The 16817-nt window shown below is 45.7% G+C and overlaps 1 protein-coding gene across 4 annotated transcripts in view; it reads left to right on the plus strand.

Moving 5' to 3' along the window:
* The first annotated feature begins 6361 nt into the window (after window positions 1-6361).
* Window positions 6362-16817, plus strand: part of STAG2 (STAG2 cohesin complex component) — a 75440-nt gene continuing 64984 nt past the window's right edge. For 3 of the 4 annotated variants that reach the window (XM_071569727.1, XM_071569730.1, XM_071569729.1), the window contains exon 1: window positions 6362-6572. The gene's annotated coding sequence lies outside the window, so the exon portion shown is untranslated. Of the gene's footprint in view, window positions 6573-7659; window positions 7831-16817 lie in introns of those variants that run through there. The other variant, XM_071569728.1, reaches the window with a different exon arrangement.

Consider the following 16817-nt stretch of genomic DNA (forward strand, 5'->3'; position numbering starts at 1 on the left):
ATTAAGCAATACTGACATCAACATTATAGTAAAACTACAAGTGTTAACTCAGGGAACAGGGCTCTGTGACTAACTTACCAAAAAACTTCAGACAGGAAAGAGGACAGTACATATTCAGTTATAAATGGCTTGGATAAACAAAACCCCAGGGAAAATCCAGGGCAAAAAGGTATTAATTATATTGTGGAGATATCATATTTCAAGCCGGATGAAAACTACTTGGTTACTTTTGGATACTTATTAATTTACAGTTTTATAGCCTGGATAGCCTGGATGTTGGCTGAGATAAATTGCTTGATAAGTAAGAATTACTGAAAATGTATTGAAAGATACATGAATTAGGGTTTTGCTCTCAGATTGAAAAATGGTGCTTACTGTCAAAAAATTAAAAACACTTGTAGAGTCCCACTATGAAAACATCTAGAAGAATCACTACAATAATTACTGAAAAGCCAGGTTTAGTATAATGTGTATGGTCACCTGCAAATTTTGTAAAGGGAATTAATCTAACCTGCAGAGACTAAAAAGACAGCATTTAAGTTTATTCATGTGATGTCTTTTTGATCTTGTGAAGTTAGATCTTGCTGTAAAACTCTTGACACAATTTCTCCTATGTAACTTAATTTTGCAGCATATGAGAGTCATCACTTAATCCAAATAGTTAATCAGCTGAATACAAGCCTTTCAAACGTGGGTGTTGAGCCACAGTCATCTCTTCTTTTTAACTCTTGTGTGTAACAGAGAGAGGCTTCTGAGTCCAGGATTGACTTTGCTTCCCTGTCCTGCATAACCGACCCGTGTGATGTTGTTGGAGCCCCTGTGGGAGCTCTCTCAGTAACGGTGCAAGCCACCAGAGAAAACCTTGTTGCTTCAAATGGGTGTTTTGCAAAACAGATGTACCAAAAATAACGATTTGACTCCTATCTCTGCATCACAATTTATAACTTTGTTAAGAGCTGTTGTAAAGGCTTAATTGCCAATTCCAAGTTTCTTTTAGGAAGACCCGTGTTCCAGGTTGGCATCACCTCTGCTGGGCTCACAGCTGGAACCAGGAGGTGCAGGGAATGGAGATATGGGTGGAGTGGGGTTGGGAATCGCTGTCCTCATTATTTATGGTGAACATGCAGGTGTGCCCTTTGCCACAGAGGTGGAAACACTTTGGTCACAGCTGCTGGCACTGAGGCTTTGCAGGACTGTTGCTGTCACTCTGAAGGAAGTTGCAGTCTATAAGAAGTATTTTTATCATAACGGTTTTGAACATCTGTGCAAGCCACCAAGATGTCATAAATTGTTGTATTCCTTGCAACTTGTTACGCATTGTGCCACTTACAAAAACTCATAATCACGGCTAATGACAAAATCACACTTTGCTGTGCTTCCACATCCCACTGAGTCAGCTGAGGAGCAGAAATGGCCTCGAGCCCCAGACAGAACTGGCAGTATGGGGGACTTACAAGAAAGAGAGTCTGAAAGGAACCTTGAAGTTGGTTGATGGTGAAATCTAAACCAAAGGAAACTATGCAAGGGACAGAGATATAGGACCTTGGGAATGTGGTAAGTCAGCCATACAAGTTTATTATCTGAAAGACTAATCTGTTCCTTGACTGTACTTGTCAGTAACAACTCCCCCACTGCCTATACTTCTCCTTTAACCCTCTAAGTTCCAGCCTCAATAGTTTGTGGGGAAAAAACCAAGATACACCGTCCACTGTCATCATCCAAACCTTGTGTTTGCCTTCACACACAGAGGAGAGCTGTCCCATGCATTTCATGGAGGATTTTCTTCAAAGCTTAAACATAAATGTATACCTTGCTGTTTATAATTGTTTTGCTCTATGATCTTGGGCAGAAGTTGATGTTTCTGTCTTAGTTCTGCTTTAACTTTACCTAGACGCAAGCCAGCCTCCTTCCTTGCCTTTTCAGGCAGCCCCTGGCTCCATGTCAGAGTCTCAGGAGGGCTGAAATCCTAGGAAATCTGACCAGCTGCTTTCTGTTCCTCTGGGTGAGGCACCCTACCCATCCAGAGTATGATGTAGTTTCACTGGTTTTTAGCTGTAGCTCAGCTAAAGCTGCCTCCCTGCTCAGTGCTGGTTGTTGCTGTTTGGCCCTGCTTGACCTTATTTCACTTCTTGGCAGCTCCTCACCCCAGCCCTTTTCTGTTGCACAGGCTGTTCTCTGCTGCCTTAACCATGCCCTGCCACTTACCCAGCTTACCCAGTTTGAAACATGTTTCTCTGGTTCCTGTGCATCCTCCTCAGAGTTTGTCACTGATGCTGTCATAGTGCCTGATGCATTAAATGATCCTTGACTCATGATCCATCTTCCTGGACTTCAGCTACACAACACCAGTGTGTCTTGTCTGTGTCTTTAGAAACTTCCCTACATCTGGAAACTAGAGCAGATTGTGTCCTGGATCCCAGAGACGTGGCCTGAATGGTAACTCTTACTTGTTCCTGCACACAGGGTGAGGTGATGTCTGAAGTGAAAGCGGCTCCTCCTGACTGAAGAGAATCAGGGCTGTTCTTTATTTCCTACACAAAACTGGTGTGGCCTTTACACAGTTTGGTGATGGAACTTTAAAACATGACTAAGGGATTGTTATCTCTAAGAACAAGACATAGCAAGAACACCTCACCCAAAGAGGGGAATGAGCACAGGGCTTTGGGTAACACAGAGGACCGAATGAAGCCGCTGCCAATGCAATTCACAGGAAGGAATCTGTGACTTACTGGGGTTCTGCTCATTTCTAGAGCTGATAATGAAGGGGAGTTAAAACTTCCTTTTTAGTGGCACCGAACAAACTGTAATTCTGTGCTCCTTTACAGGTTTGAGAATCAAAGAAAATTCAGATGTGAGTTAAGTGTTCTGGAAAGACCTGGAGAGAAATAGGGGCACACAAGGGAGACTTATGTAAATGGCAAAAGAAAGTATTCACAGAACAGGGAAAGGCCTAAGGAGCTACAGATCTGCAATCTCTCTCCTGCAAATTATGGGAAAGTAACCCATTTTTTGGTTTTTATTTTTGTTTCTTATGTAATAGCTCATCTTCAAAAGGATTTAGAACAGATTTCCCTAGAGTGACTAAGCCAGTTTCAAAAACCTGGGAAAAAAAATCCTACTGGAAAGACTGCTTTTTCCCTCTGTACTCGACTCAACAGATAAAATATGACTGTGGCTTATTCAATACAGGCCATCAAAGTTACCATCATACCTTGGAAGGAATCCAGTATACAAATTCTGGTTTGTTTTCCAATTATCACAAGCACAGTTGTTGTTGTTTTTTTTTTTATTTAAGGTAAGTGATTGTGGGTGTTGTTGCTTTTTTAAAATTTTGTTTTGTTTTGTTTGGTTGGGGTCTTTTATAATAGAAAAGAGGAAATGGAACTGCAGAGGGGGTTCCTATTCTACTGCCCTCAAAGAAAAGGAAGCAGCATGAGCATGAATCAGCCATCTGGCAGCTTGAGTTTATTCTGATCTTCTCCAGTGGTGAACCTTTGGCCATTAATTCAGACATGGAATTGGTATCCGACTTCTCCTTGCTCAGTTTCCTAACTGTGTGACTGATCACTAAACTCTCTTTGGATCAAGCATAGTCAAAGTGCCTGTGGTAAAGTCTTTGTCAAATCCTCTCTGAATTGGGCTCGATATCAGAAATGGTGGCCTTTGAAGTTCCTAAAGAGTAGCTTTTATCAAAAAGATGACAGTCCTGTAGAATACTTTCTCCCAGTTTTCCACAGAACTTCTTTTCTGACAGACATAAATCCTTTCTAGGCAGGTCAGAATTTTAAATATCCCTATTTCCTTATCATGCTTTGATAGCACTTATTTTTCTTTTACATTTTTCATTGTATTGGAAAGGATGCTAGAGTGCTAAAACTATACAGAAACTTCAGGATGTTCTTTGTTTTTTCACAAAGTCTGAACAGATGGTAGGAGCCCTTTCTGGAATTGTTAGTTTAGAAAGAAGTGGTGTGCTCACAGAGGAATGCTTTTCATCTCGCCTTCCCTGTTGTACCAACTGGAAGGCTCAGTCCCAGAAGCACGATCAGTTCACAGGGAAACTGCAGCAGTTAAACTCTTCAGAGAGCCAGTTTGGTCCTCCTTAAGGTGAGGAATCCTCACAGGACACAGCTGACTGAAGAAATTCCTGTCCTCTGATCACTGGAGCAGAGGAGAAACGTTTCCCGGCCTCAGAGGAGAGCTCAGCACCTTCAGTTGTGCTGATGGAATTGCTCCTGTAGTTGTTCTCTAAACAGAGTCTGAGAAATGATCCAGGTTGGGAGGGGGAAGTTAAACCAGTCCCTTAGAAACCAAATGTCCTTCCCCACTTCTCTGATGAGGCAACAGTTTTGCTAAGACAGCAGCTGGGCAAACAGCTGAATGAAACAACTGGGTGGGAGGAAAAGAACTGAAGAGTGCAAAATCCTCTTAGGCAGGCTCTGTGACCAGGGGTTGGTAATGTGCCTGTGCACCTGGAGTCTGCTCTCCAGGGTCCATGTTTTATCACAAGTTTAAGAGTGCCTATTCTGCTGTGTGAGTCAGGACACATGGAAGTGTTATGGATTTGGGCTTCCAAGGCCTGAGTCAGTTTTGGAAATGGGCTGAACTCTACCATGGTATTGTCAGCACTTGCACACTAATTCCTTCAAAAACACACCTGTGTCACATTTCCTTCTGTTAAAGACATTTGCCTAAAATCTCTCAGCTTTGAGCTCCGGTGTGAACTACAGTGGTTTTGGAATAGACCAAATACCTGACACACTTGCCATACATGGATTTCATGCACAGCTGACTGGAGCTGCCTCCAAGTTGTGCTCCTGCCAGCTCCCCAGGAAGCTGCTATAATCTGGTGAGGTTTTGGATTGAGGTTGTAAAATGAGTTAGCCCTTTGTAGCTCAAGTAGAAGACACATTACTGGAATTCTGTGCAGGCAAACTGTCGTAGTTTGTTTTTTCATGGAGAAGTCTTATCTGGCAGCTCTCAGAAGTTGACTTTGTACAAGGGAGGCAAAAATAGATTCAGCTCCTTTCTATTTCTAAGTGTCATTTTACAATCATATATATCATATTTAAGGCTTACTTGAGGTTTAATGTTTTCATTCACAGTTCTACAGTTTTCAGATAGACATTATCACATACACATGAAAGAGCAGCAGCTGCACCTGTAGCTGCAACTGAAACTCTGAACAGAATTGTATGACCAGGCATTCAGGATACTATTTTAAAGTGTTCCCTATAAGGGAACTTTTCTGCTTCTTTTTTTCCCCACAATTTGGACAGGAGGTACAAAAACATTCTCTAATGTGAATTCAAGCTATATATTTTTGTAGGCTTATCTCATGGACCAACTGACAGATTGTATCTAGAATTCCTAGGTGACAGCAGTTTGTATGATGTTGGGTTTTTTAAAACATTCCTTATCTGATCACAGTTGCCATTGTAAGCGTTACTTGCGTTTCTTTGCGTGTGCCTCATGTTAGTTTTGAAAAGATTAGAACTGGTGAATAATCTTAAGTATCCTGCCTTTGTTGGGCAGGTGAGCAGAGTAACTCAGCTGTCTGCTTAGTTATGCTAAGGCTCTCCCAAAAAAAAGTAGATAAATACAAAAGGGTGATTAGAGACTAATTATCGGGACAAAACTATTATTGTGCTGACTGATCTCAATATAAGCTTACGTGCAACTATTCAGCATGAGTAATGTGCTGAGCATTACACAATACGGTGAAAAAAAAGTGTCACAAACTGTGTATCAGGTTACTTTAAGAATTCCGTACTGCTTATATGGGTTGTTTCAGGTTCCTAAGAATCCTCACGTAGGGGAGAAAAGGAATCGCACTCAGAGCCCGGGAGGGAATGCTCATGGCACTGGGAACACGCTCGTGGAGAGCAGACAGCGAGGACGATCCCGCATTTCCACACCGGGACCCTCCGCCCGTGCGGGCTCTCTCGCCTTCGTCTCCCACGCCACGGGCTCCGCCGCTCCCGGCCTCGCCTCCTGGGGCCCAACGCGGGTCCGGCGCCGCTGGGAGCGCCCGGCCCGGGATCCCTCCCGGGGAGCGGCCCCAGCGATCCCAGTAGCTCCAGTGCCGCCACGGCCAAGTGCCCCAGGCCCGCGTGTGGCCGGTTCGGTCCCGCCGCCTCCCCCCGCGCTCAGAGCTCGCTCCTTTTTAGGCCGCGCCGCGTCCCGAGGCCGCTCCCGCTCCCAGATCCCGATCCCGATCCCGATCCCGCCCCGCGCATGCGCCGCACGTTGTTTACCCGCTCGACGCGGCGGCGCCGCTCGCGGCCGGCAGGTGTCGCCCCAGGCCCAGGAGAGCCGGCCCGCTGGGCGGCCGCCAGGTGGCGCCTGCGCCCTCCATTCGCCCGCGAGCCGCCGAGCAGCGAACACCCCAAACAATCCCCGGCGCCGCCGCCAAATTAAATAACCCCGACCCGCCCGCGCCCCGCGGCCCCTCCGCGCCCATAGCCCGGCACTGGCCCGCACGGGCGCGCAGCCGGCCAGACGCGCCGGGCACGCGGGAGCGGAGCCGTGAGCCGGGGCCTTCCTCGCTGCCTGCGCCGACACTGGGCAAGGTAAGTTAGAAAATGGCGGCGAAGCTTCTGGAAGTTTGGCGGGGGGACTCGGGATCGCGGTGCGCGGCGGCGGGGCCGGGCCGGGGCGCCAGGCCGGCTGGCCGCGGGCACTGCGCGCAGCCAAGATGGAGGACGGCGGGGCCGAGCCGCGAAAACACTCCAGCCCCCGCTTCCCCACCCCCCGATCCCGGCGCGCCGCGGCGGGGAGGGGGAGTCGAGAGGAGCGCGGCCGGGAGAGCGAGAGGGCGCCGAAAGCGGCCCCCCTGCTCGCCCGGGGCCCCTTCCTCCTCCCCAGAGCCGGCCGCGGCCCGCCCGGGCCCGGCGCTCGGCGAGCTAAAATGGAGAACCGCCTTCTCCTCCTCCTCCTCCCCCCTTCTGCCGAGCCGAGCAGGGGCTGCCGGCAAGATGGAGGACTCGGGCATTGTGTGCGTGGGGTGTGTGTGTGTGTGCGAGCCGAGCCGAGCCGGGCCGGGCCGGGTGGGCAGCAAGGGGAGGGAAGGGGGTCGGGGCGGCCGCGCTGGGGACAGCGCTGGGCCGCGCACAGAAAATGGTGGGGCGGCCGCCGGTGCCCCCGGGCCGAGTGCCGGGGGAGGCCGCGCAGGGGGGACTCGCACCCCTGACAGCGCCCGCCCGGCTCCCTTCGCCCGCTCCGCGCTGCCCAGCAGCCAAGTTCTTCCTGCCAGCCCGCTCCCGGCGGCTGCCCGCGTAGGGAAGTGCCGAGGGACCGCAGTTTCTCTGCTCCGTCTCTCTTCCCCGAGCTGGGGCAGCCCCGGCCGCCCTTCCCCGTGACTGCGCTGGCGGGACCGGCGCGCCCTCGGCCCGAGCGAGTGAGGACGTGGGGACCGACCTGCGCCTTCCCCCCCCTACTCCCTTCGCTGTGCCCCCCGCCCCGGCGCCCAGCTCGGGCAAGGCCTTTGTGGGGCGAGTTTTCCCCTCTGAGTGACTTTGGCCGAGCTCCTCGGCGGCTGCCCGCGAAGAGGAAGAGTTGTGGCAGTTTCCGTTCAGCTTCCTTTATTTTTTTTTTTTTGTAATGAAAGGGCGCTTGCCAACTTGTGCCGGGGACTCCCGATGCCGGGAGCCGCGTGTTGCTGGAACCCCGCTGGGCTCTCGCCGGCCCCGGTGGGGGAGGGCGGGGAGGAGGAGGAGGAGGAAGGAGAATGGTTCTTACTGGGGGGTTTTGGCGCCACTTTTGTTTTAGATAGTGCTCCTCTGCCCCCTCCTCCTCGGCACGCACTGAACTGAGCTGAACCCTGCCCAGGTAGGAGGCGAGAGCTTTCCTGGTGTTTCTCTTTTCTGGGCGCTTATTTTCCCTACATGGATTAAAAATATCTCTCTGTAGTTGTTGCTGCGGTCAGGGACGGAGGCCCAGGGGGGCGAGCGGCCACAGATGGCTGGGCTGGGAGGCCCATTTTTCGGGAATTCCTGCCCGAGCTGGCCCCGGGGCCCGCACGGCTCTGCTTCCGTGCCTTCCTCTGCCCTGGCAGCGTTGTATAATCCGTCTGTCCCGTGCAAATCCGGGACCCACCGACCTATTTTTTTATTTTTTCTCGTCCCCCCGGTGAGCGGGGGCGCTCGGGCCCCTCTGTCGCTGCTTTTATTTATTTATTGTACTGCCCCGGCTCGGCTATCGCTGATGTTGTCTTCCTACAGGATGAGGCGAGCTAATGGAAAGTTTCCTTTACCGGAGAGTCCGGTGCTCTGGAGTTACCGGGGGAGGCGGTTTGGTGGTGGTGGTTTTTTTTTTTTTGGTTATGTGCTTTTTGTTTTTGTTTGGTTTTTTTCAAAATTTCTTTTTGGCAGCCCCTTCCCGTGCGCCCCCCGGAGCCACACCCCGGCGTGCCGGGTCTCCGAGGCGCCTGGCCCGCCGCTGTTCCCCCGCGTTGTGGCCGTGCCCCGGGCCGGGCGGGCGGGGGCCCAAGTGCGTCACGGCGGGGCCGCCGGGCCTGCTCCGCCGCGCCCGCCGCCCATTGCCCGCCCATCCGCCCGCCGCCCATTGCCCGCCCATCGCCCATTGCCCATCGCTCCGCCGCCCATCGCCCGCCCATCGGCCCCGCCGCGCGGGAGGAGCCGCTTCCGCCGGGCCGGGCCCCCCCGGCCGCTCCCGCCTCGCCCCCCGCGCTGCTCCGCACCCCGCGTGGCCTCGTCCCGGCTCCGCTGTTGCAGGAAAACGCCTTTTGGATCGCTTCCCTCGAAGCCGTTGTACGGCCGCTTTCGTGCTCTCCGGGAGTTTTTGTTGAATCCTGTTTTAAATGACCAGGAACGAGAGTTCCTGGCGTTTCCTACAGCGAGGTGTTTTCCAAGCATGGGTCTCACTGTTAACTCTTGGCAGTTCGGTGTCGATTTGTGATTGATTGCTTCGTTCTCGTTTGTAGTACTTGGCCATTTAAAACAACTTTTCCCCCTTTTCATATTCTCTTTTCTTTAAATCAATTATTTATTATTATTCCTTGAGTGTTTATCTGGTAGTGAGCTGTCCCAAGACTTGCAAAATACCCATGTGCAGGCTGGCTGGTTATGTGCAGGTAAATAAATACCACGGGTGATTGTGCAATTGACAGTCATTAATCTCTGTCGTCTTGGTATCCCTTGCTCGTTATCCTCAATTCATAATTTTGTGAATAAATCTTAGTGGTGATGAGTTCCAGACTCGCAGTACCACGGATCTGGTATGGGGGCTCTTCAATGGGTAGCAGAGTTTGTTTCCCGGTATAGCCATGATAATAGTTTCATTACTAAATAAAACATGGTGTGGGAAAACAGCTGCCATGCTCTTAGCATAAACCTGCAGCTTTTTGCTGCTGAAAGAGCTGTAGCTGAACGGGGTAGAATCCGCACACTGTTTGATGAATTTAACAAAGAAAGCTTCAAAGTTGTACAAAGGAGAAAAATATTAATTGAATCACATCTCTACCAGATAGATCTTTCTCTGTTAGCTGATGGGGCTCATGTTGGTCCTTCTTGGCAAAACCAAGTGATGTTTTACAGTGCTGACTACAGGTGGGCTCTACAACCTCTGAGACAAACCCCTGAATTTCTGTTGTTTATATTAAGGTAGCTGTGGCAAAACTCAAGGTTGGCTGGTGTATAAGCTTAAATTCAAACAAGCAACCAGGCATAGAACTGAGGGATGGCAGAGGCTTTAATTTTCATGTGATACTTCCTAGCACTCAGATAACTCCCAAGTTATGTACTTGGGCCGGAGTTACATTTTTGGAGCTTTTTCATGCATTTACAGCTTTAGGGAGATAATACTGAGTAAAATCAATAAGCAGTGTAAGGGTTTGTTAGATTTGTATTTAAGAAGTTCAATTACAATTCATGTCGAGCTCTCCTCTTTTTGATATAAAGTCTTGATGCTTCGCAACTGAAAGCTGAAATTGAGTGAGTTGGCTCAAATCAAGGATACTGTGGTATTTTAATCCATTTTTAAAAACTGAGTTCTGGGAAATGATAAAAATTGGGTAGTTTCATAGATTATTAAAATACTCAGAAATGAATTATATTACTTGAATAGCAATCCATTTCTAAAGTAGGAGTATTCAATTAGCTGGCTGTTAATCTAACTCAAATTCCATAAATATATCACATTCCAGCTTTATGTGTTCAAGTCTTTAAATGTGCGTAATGAAGTAATTTCCACTTGGAGGGATTGTAAATAGACTTGTCAGTTAAATACTCTCCAGTTTTATTTTGTTTCAGTGTAACTTACCAACAGCAACTGAATTCTTTAAAAAAAGTTATGTAGACAGCTTCTGTTGAATATTACATGTTATTGCAGTTGCCTGTAGAAAATAGCTGCAGGCAACAAACCACTTGAAGGTTCGTGCTCCTGGTGGTGGGAGCAACTGTGTTAGACTTGGTTAAGTCATGAAATGGTGTTGGCACATCAGAGCTTTATGAACTTTTTAAAATTAGGCTTCTCTTTGTCACTTGTGGCTCAAATTTAGAGTGATTTTAGAGTCCTCGTTTGTCATGTTCATTTGTTGTATTACTGTCTCAGTTGTTTTGCTGCTGGCAACCATAGGAGAGATTAGTTTTTCTGAAACTTGTGAGCCAGCAGAAACAGGTTGTGTATTTTACAGAAACATGAAATACTTTTGTTGATTATTTTCACCAAATGAATCCCGAAAAGTAAGCAAATATTTCTCTGCTGCCTACTTGTACTTGTTGTTGTGTTAGTGGAACGCCGTGTTTTGTCAGATGAGACGAGGTTTTGAACTCTGTGTGATCTCTGCCTACAGAGTGACCATTTCGTCTCTGATTGGTTTGAAAACTTAGAAGAATATTGTAAGTGTGAATTTCTAAAATGGTTCTGTTGGGTTTTGGTGGTGGGTGTTGTTTGTTTGCCTTTTTAAAAAGTTTTTATTTTTTTATATGTGTAATTCCGAAAACATACTGGAAAGAGGAATCTGTTGTCGATTGTGTCTCTGTCGTCGAGATGTGAGAATTTCCAAGAGCTTCATCTGCTTCAGTAGTTGTTTTGTCATGGAAAGAAGTGATTGATAGCAGCCATCAACATACCAGTTTAATACTCTTAAAGCTCTGCTTACTTTCTCCCTATCACTTAAAACACTCACATTCTGAAAACCTCATATTCCTTATATGAGGATCATTGACAAAGAGAAAGAGAGAATAAAGCGACAACTTAGTCCTTGGGAAACTGAGGTGAGCAGGGAATTGGAGTTTTAGGTTGGAAAATACAAAGCTTGTACATAGCACATCTATGGAGGAATGGAAAGCTCTTTTCCATGTGCATCACAGTAGCTTAAATGGTGATATACAAGCTTATTGCCTTCGTTTAGATTCAACGCCATCCAGTGTTATAGATAAACTACTCTTTTAAACTCAAAGTGTAAGTAAAAATGGGAGTTCTCCGTGGTCCCGGTGCTGTTCTGCCCCTGGAACAGTCAGGCGGTCCGGGCTGTGCTGGGGCCTCCTTGGCCTCCCGCCCTTTGGTGCTCTCGATGTGCGCAGAGGTCGTACCGAACCGAACCGAACCGCGACCCGGCGGGGACGCGAGAGCCGCTCCCGCAGACCGGGCCGGGCGGGGCTGCAGTGCCGGGCCCCGTCCCCAGGGGGCGCCGCGGCCGGAGCGGGGCTCGGGCAGAGGGAGGGGCGGGCAGCGCGTCCCGCAGGGTTGGCTGGTACGGCTGGAGCGCCTAGGCCGGCACTGGCGCCTTCTCAGAGCTTGCTTGGAGCACTAAGCACTAAGCCAGTTACACTCCTGCACCATTCGGTGCTTCATGTTTGAAGATTCGTACAGTAACTTCAGTTGGCTTTTTATATTGGAAAAAAAGTCTACTTTCAGAAAGTTATGTTTATGTGGTTTAAGGGTTAGCCTTTAAATCTGATGTGACTTTTGACAAGGTCAGGTATTTACTTAAGAGTACTACAGTGAAAAATTTTGTTTTGAGAGTTGGAGATGTAAAATGTAGTTGTAATTTATTTTTTAAGGTATTCTCATCTTGTAGTTCATAAAAATCTGGTAAAGTTGGATTTTTTTTCTGGTTTTTTTTGGGGGAATGAGTGTAAATGCAAAGTAAGGGAAACCTCTGAAGGTGACCCTCAATTAGATCATCACACACAGTAGTAGGACTAGTGCTGACTTGTTGAATTTGGGGAGCTTGAGGGGCTGTTACCTGACTGGCTTCTGTCTTGACATTTTTCACTGTTCAGGTATCAGCACGTAAAATGTGTTCTCTTTTGTTGACCCTCTCAGTTTGGTGGGTGGGATCACTAAGACCTAGACCAGAATCTTAAATTTGATCAGTTATGCTGTTGTATTATTTCACAGAATACTTCACCAGTTTTTAGTATCTCTGTATTTCCAAGTGTTGCACTATTAAAATCTCATATGAGACCTTAGAAGAAGGGAGGGTGAGATGTTTCTTTCATCTCTCAAACATTTTCTGATCTCTGGCAGCCAAGTTTGGAGATAGGATTGTGGGAAAATTTGATCCCCCAGGGTACCCTGTTGGCTTTTATGTGCAGTTAGTTTTTCCTGGCCTTTACTGGCTACGGACTTGAATGGAGGAGCACAGGCAGCGTCTGTTTTTAAACTTCCTTATGCCAATTAGAGTCAGAAATGAAGGACATGCAGGACCACATTTGTATGCAGCTGCCTCTTGTCTTACTGTGGCTTCAGAGGGAAATGAAGTCAGCTGTCAGATCACTGCTTTGTCCAGGTATGCACTTTATTTTTGTCCATTTTTTTGGATTGTGTAGCTGGCTATGATTTCCCACTTTGAAGGCCTTATTTTTGTAAAAGATAATGATCAGAAGAGTGAGTAGATGTAAGAAGATTGGCAGGGTAGGTTGTGATCTGTGATTGAGAAGTTAATCACAATACCTACCCAAAAAAGTATCTGAGAACATGTTGGTTGGTTTCTTTAGTGGCATTTTTTTTTGTTGGCTAAGTGAATGGTTTATTTTCTTATGGCTCTGAATCTGATACCTTGTTAGTCCTGCCCTTACACAACCTTTTATGCACTTGACTTTATGCATGTACTTTTTGCATTTTCATTTCAGTGAAGATTTGTCATTGAATTAAAGCAAGTGAATATGTGTGACATTAGAAGTCCATTTGTTTTCTGCAGCAGTTTTTGGTAGTGTTTGTGTGGCTCTAAAGAGGAAAGTATTTTTGTGTCTGTTCCCAATGTTCAAGGGTTGATAGAGCGAGCTGATGACCTTTGCCTGTGTTCTGAGAAGGGTCTCAAATGGTGCCTATTGCCATGTAATGGTATCTCTGCAGTCATCTTAACTCACTGGATTCCAAATCTCAGGGTTTTCTGTTAACAAAATAATGAAATCAGATATACTGACATTTCATAGAACACAAAACATTTCTGAAATTATTGACCACTTTAAAAAACAACAACAAACCTTAGGTATACATGTTTTATTTAGCTGGGATTGCATTCCAAAACTGACTTGAATTTGCTGCCAAGGTTTGGTGAAATGCTGCTCAGGTTCTGGCCAGTGAGTGGGTGAGTTTGGGTGATGTGCAGGTCACCTGACCAGACCTGCCGGTCCCCCCGTGTTTCTCCCTTCTCTGGTGGTGCCCCACTCATCCAGCACACACCTGTCTGGTGCTTCCTGGGCAGGGGTGGGGTGTGACACACGTGGGCATGTAGGAAAGGACTCGATGCAGTTACTTTCCTGTTGCTCAGTACGAGTGACCTGCCTAGAAAGAAGTGGGTAGTTTTTGTTTGAGGTCGTGTTGCAGTTCTTGCTAAGGGCTGAATTGCAGGTTTTATTCAGCACAAGATTTCAGCCTGAGTTTTAAGACCTACCTTGCAGCACCATATCTGGGAAAACAAATGGACTTACTTTGTTTACAAATAAAAATAAGCCATTCAAGATAAGGCTTTTTTAGTCTTTCATGCTATTACCTGTTATTGCTTTAGGTAAAACTCCCAGTTCATCCCTTAAGAAGGATCAGCTCTGGAAATTTGGACCATATCAAGTCTTAGTAAGCAGATAATAAGCAAGTAATATAATTGGCTGATGTTTTCTATTGGAGTGTAATCTTTGAGCAGGGAGAGTTCATTATAAGGAGTGTTTATACAGCGTATGAGTGTGAATTATGAAGATCTGTATTTTTTCATGTGTTACTCTCATTATTTTGCTGTGGACAATTGAGTATATATACTGAAGATACAACTCCCCCCCAGTCCAAGCAGTAAGTGTTAAGAACACAACTTTGCAATTCATGTGTGCATTTGAGGTCTCTGGTTTTTAATTTGAAGGTTACTTTATCTGCCATGAGTCCTGAAATAAGATGTTTTTTGTAAATATGGTTATAGCAGCTAACTAACTTAATTTGTGGAATAAGGTGGTGCCTGTTGACCACTGGCCATTCCATTCTGATTTGCTGAGAAACAGAGACCTGATTAATTACGATGTTTTTTCCAAGGGAGGAAATCGGGAAGACTTGATCAAGGCTTTTTTTTCAGAACAAGAATGACCAGTGACTGAAGCCTTTGTATCACATGGCAGAGCTGTGCTTGCAGCAGAGAAACAGGAGAGAGAGTTGATATGGACTGTTGTATCCTGATTTAGGGTAGAGAGAACAGTTTAAATGTATTTGAAAAAGAAAGATTATCATATTAATAATTTAAGAGTAATAACATAAGAATTTGTAAAATGTTGTTATTTTGTACTGTTTTGTGATGGGAACTATATTCTTACAGAAAAGTTCCAGTTTAGTGTGCGGCCAAATACTATTTTATTTTTACTGTTTCTTACGTACCTGTTTGAACAACTATATCCAAAATACTTTCTTTTTAGCACCACACACAATAAAGCTTTGCATTATGAATGCACAGTTGCTTCCTAGAAGTGACACCACAAAGAAAATATTACTTGTGGTCTTGGTCACAGAACTGCATAGGTGGGAAAGGTCCCCTGGAGGTTTGGTCCAACCTTCTTGGATCTTGTCCTGTAGGTCAGGAATTTGTCCTTTAAAATGTCTCAGAGGATGGAGCTTCTGCAATCTCTGTGGCAACCTGTTACTCTGTTCTTATTGGAAGGGCCTTTTTTATTTCAGGTCATAAAGTCATCTTGAATTCCTATGAAGTTTCATGCCTTTCCACCCTTTGGTAGATGTTTGTAAAATATTGATGACAGAGGCCTGGGAACCGAATGTCCTGGTTAGGGCTGGTGATTTTTTTTTTTAACTGAGAGTTTTTGAAAAGGAGAGAGATGTGTATGGCCACTCATTGGCTCTTTGGTTGTCTGCATTTCCCTTCCCTCTGGTTGGATTTGCTGCTGCTGTCCAGGCTCAAGCTTCACTACTGCGCCTGTGACAAAGTCCTGCAGGTAAAAGTTCCTTTCTGAAGCATTTACCTGTTCACTTAAGTGCCACTCATACACTGATCAAAATGATTCTTCTTGTAGTTTTCATGTTTAAGCAGTGATATTTTTATTCCTTCTCAGAAGTACTTTTTCTAGAAATCTACAGTTCATTTGAAACTATGGTAACCAGAAAGGAAAGCTGCACAAGTGTCTCTCTTGAATCTGTGATACAGGTCTGTTCTTACTTGCCTAATGAACAGTTGGCTGAAGAACAGGTGAAATTGGCTTTTCCATGTAGATCTACCAAACATAGAAATCATTTATTAAGGCAATTACTTGAAAGACAATGAAAAATGTTTGGGTTTTCCCCCCACTGTATTAATTTGTTACTCTGTTTAAGCTGCTCTGTTTAATAAGTGTGCTTCCATTTGAATTGCTTTGATAAACTGTATTTTCAAAACTGATACATATTTAATATTTTAAAATGTTTATCAACTAAAATGCGAGCTCTGTGTGTGCTGTTACTGCTCTGCGTGAAACAGCAGATTCTGTGCACAGACAACCTGTGGCTTGACAGTTGAAACATAATCAGAAAAATCAGCCTTTAGGCATTTTATTTCTCTTGCTGCATTGCATTGTCTCAGTTATGCTGCTCAATTTCTGTTCAGCAATGCAGTGGTTTTATGAAAGTTCATAAACTTGTGTACTCAGTATGTTTGTACTTCAGAGCAGTAGCAGCTGCTAAGCAAAAATTTTCAAAGGTGGCAAGACAGATCGTTTACATCAGTGTAGTATAAAAATATATACAATATTATAGACACTTTCAATGTCAGTAGCACTGGATGGAAGAACATACAGAAAGTTCCCTTCTTACATGGTAGGTCACTCATTAAGATTCTCTGTATTCACCCACAAATGCAGAAACAACCTCTGTAAAATTGAATTCTCAAGGGTTTTCCTTTCTGTGCCAAGGGGCTATAAACTATGAAAAGCATACCTTGCATTCAAAAACTGGTTGGGGAAGTTTTGTTTACAAGAGGGGATTTATGCATTCTTTCATAATCCTACAAATGGGCTTAGTCCTCCCCTGTCTCTGGTGAAGAGAAGTGTGGAAAAATTCTAATGGTTCTTCTGGATGCCAGATGGAGTTGATGGTCCTGGTAGCTTGGGGATTTAAGAAACTTACTGAAGCTTTTCAGTTCCTTTATAATAAACACTATTTGTTAATATATAAGGAATTAAATGTCCTGGGAGATGAAATAGGATTACCAGGATGAAGGAAAACATAGTGAGGAAGATGGGAAAGGTAGGAAAGTGTAAGAATGTGTTTGTGCTTACTGGAGCCATTTCAGAAGTATATTCTGTGCCCAGTTGTATCACCTTCACATTTTTATGTCTGTTGTGGAATGTGTTGAGGTGACCTATTAGATACATAAGTATCTATAAGTA

The sequence above is a fragment of the Pithys albifrons genome, chromosome 14 (genome assembly GCF_047495875.1).
Source record: "Pithys albifrons albifrons isolate INPA30051 chromosome 14, PitAlb_v1, whole genome shotgun sequence".
NCBI classification, from domain to species: domain Eukaryota; kingdom Metazoa; phylum Chordata; class Aves; order Passeriformes; family Thamnophilidae; genus Pithys; species Pithys albifrons.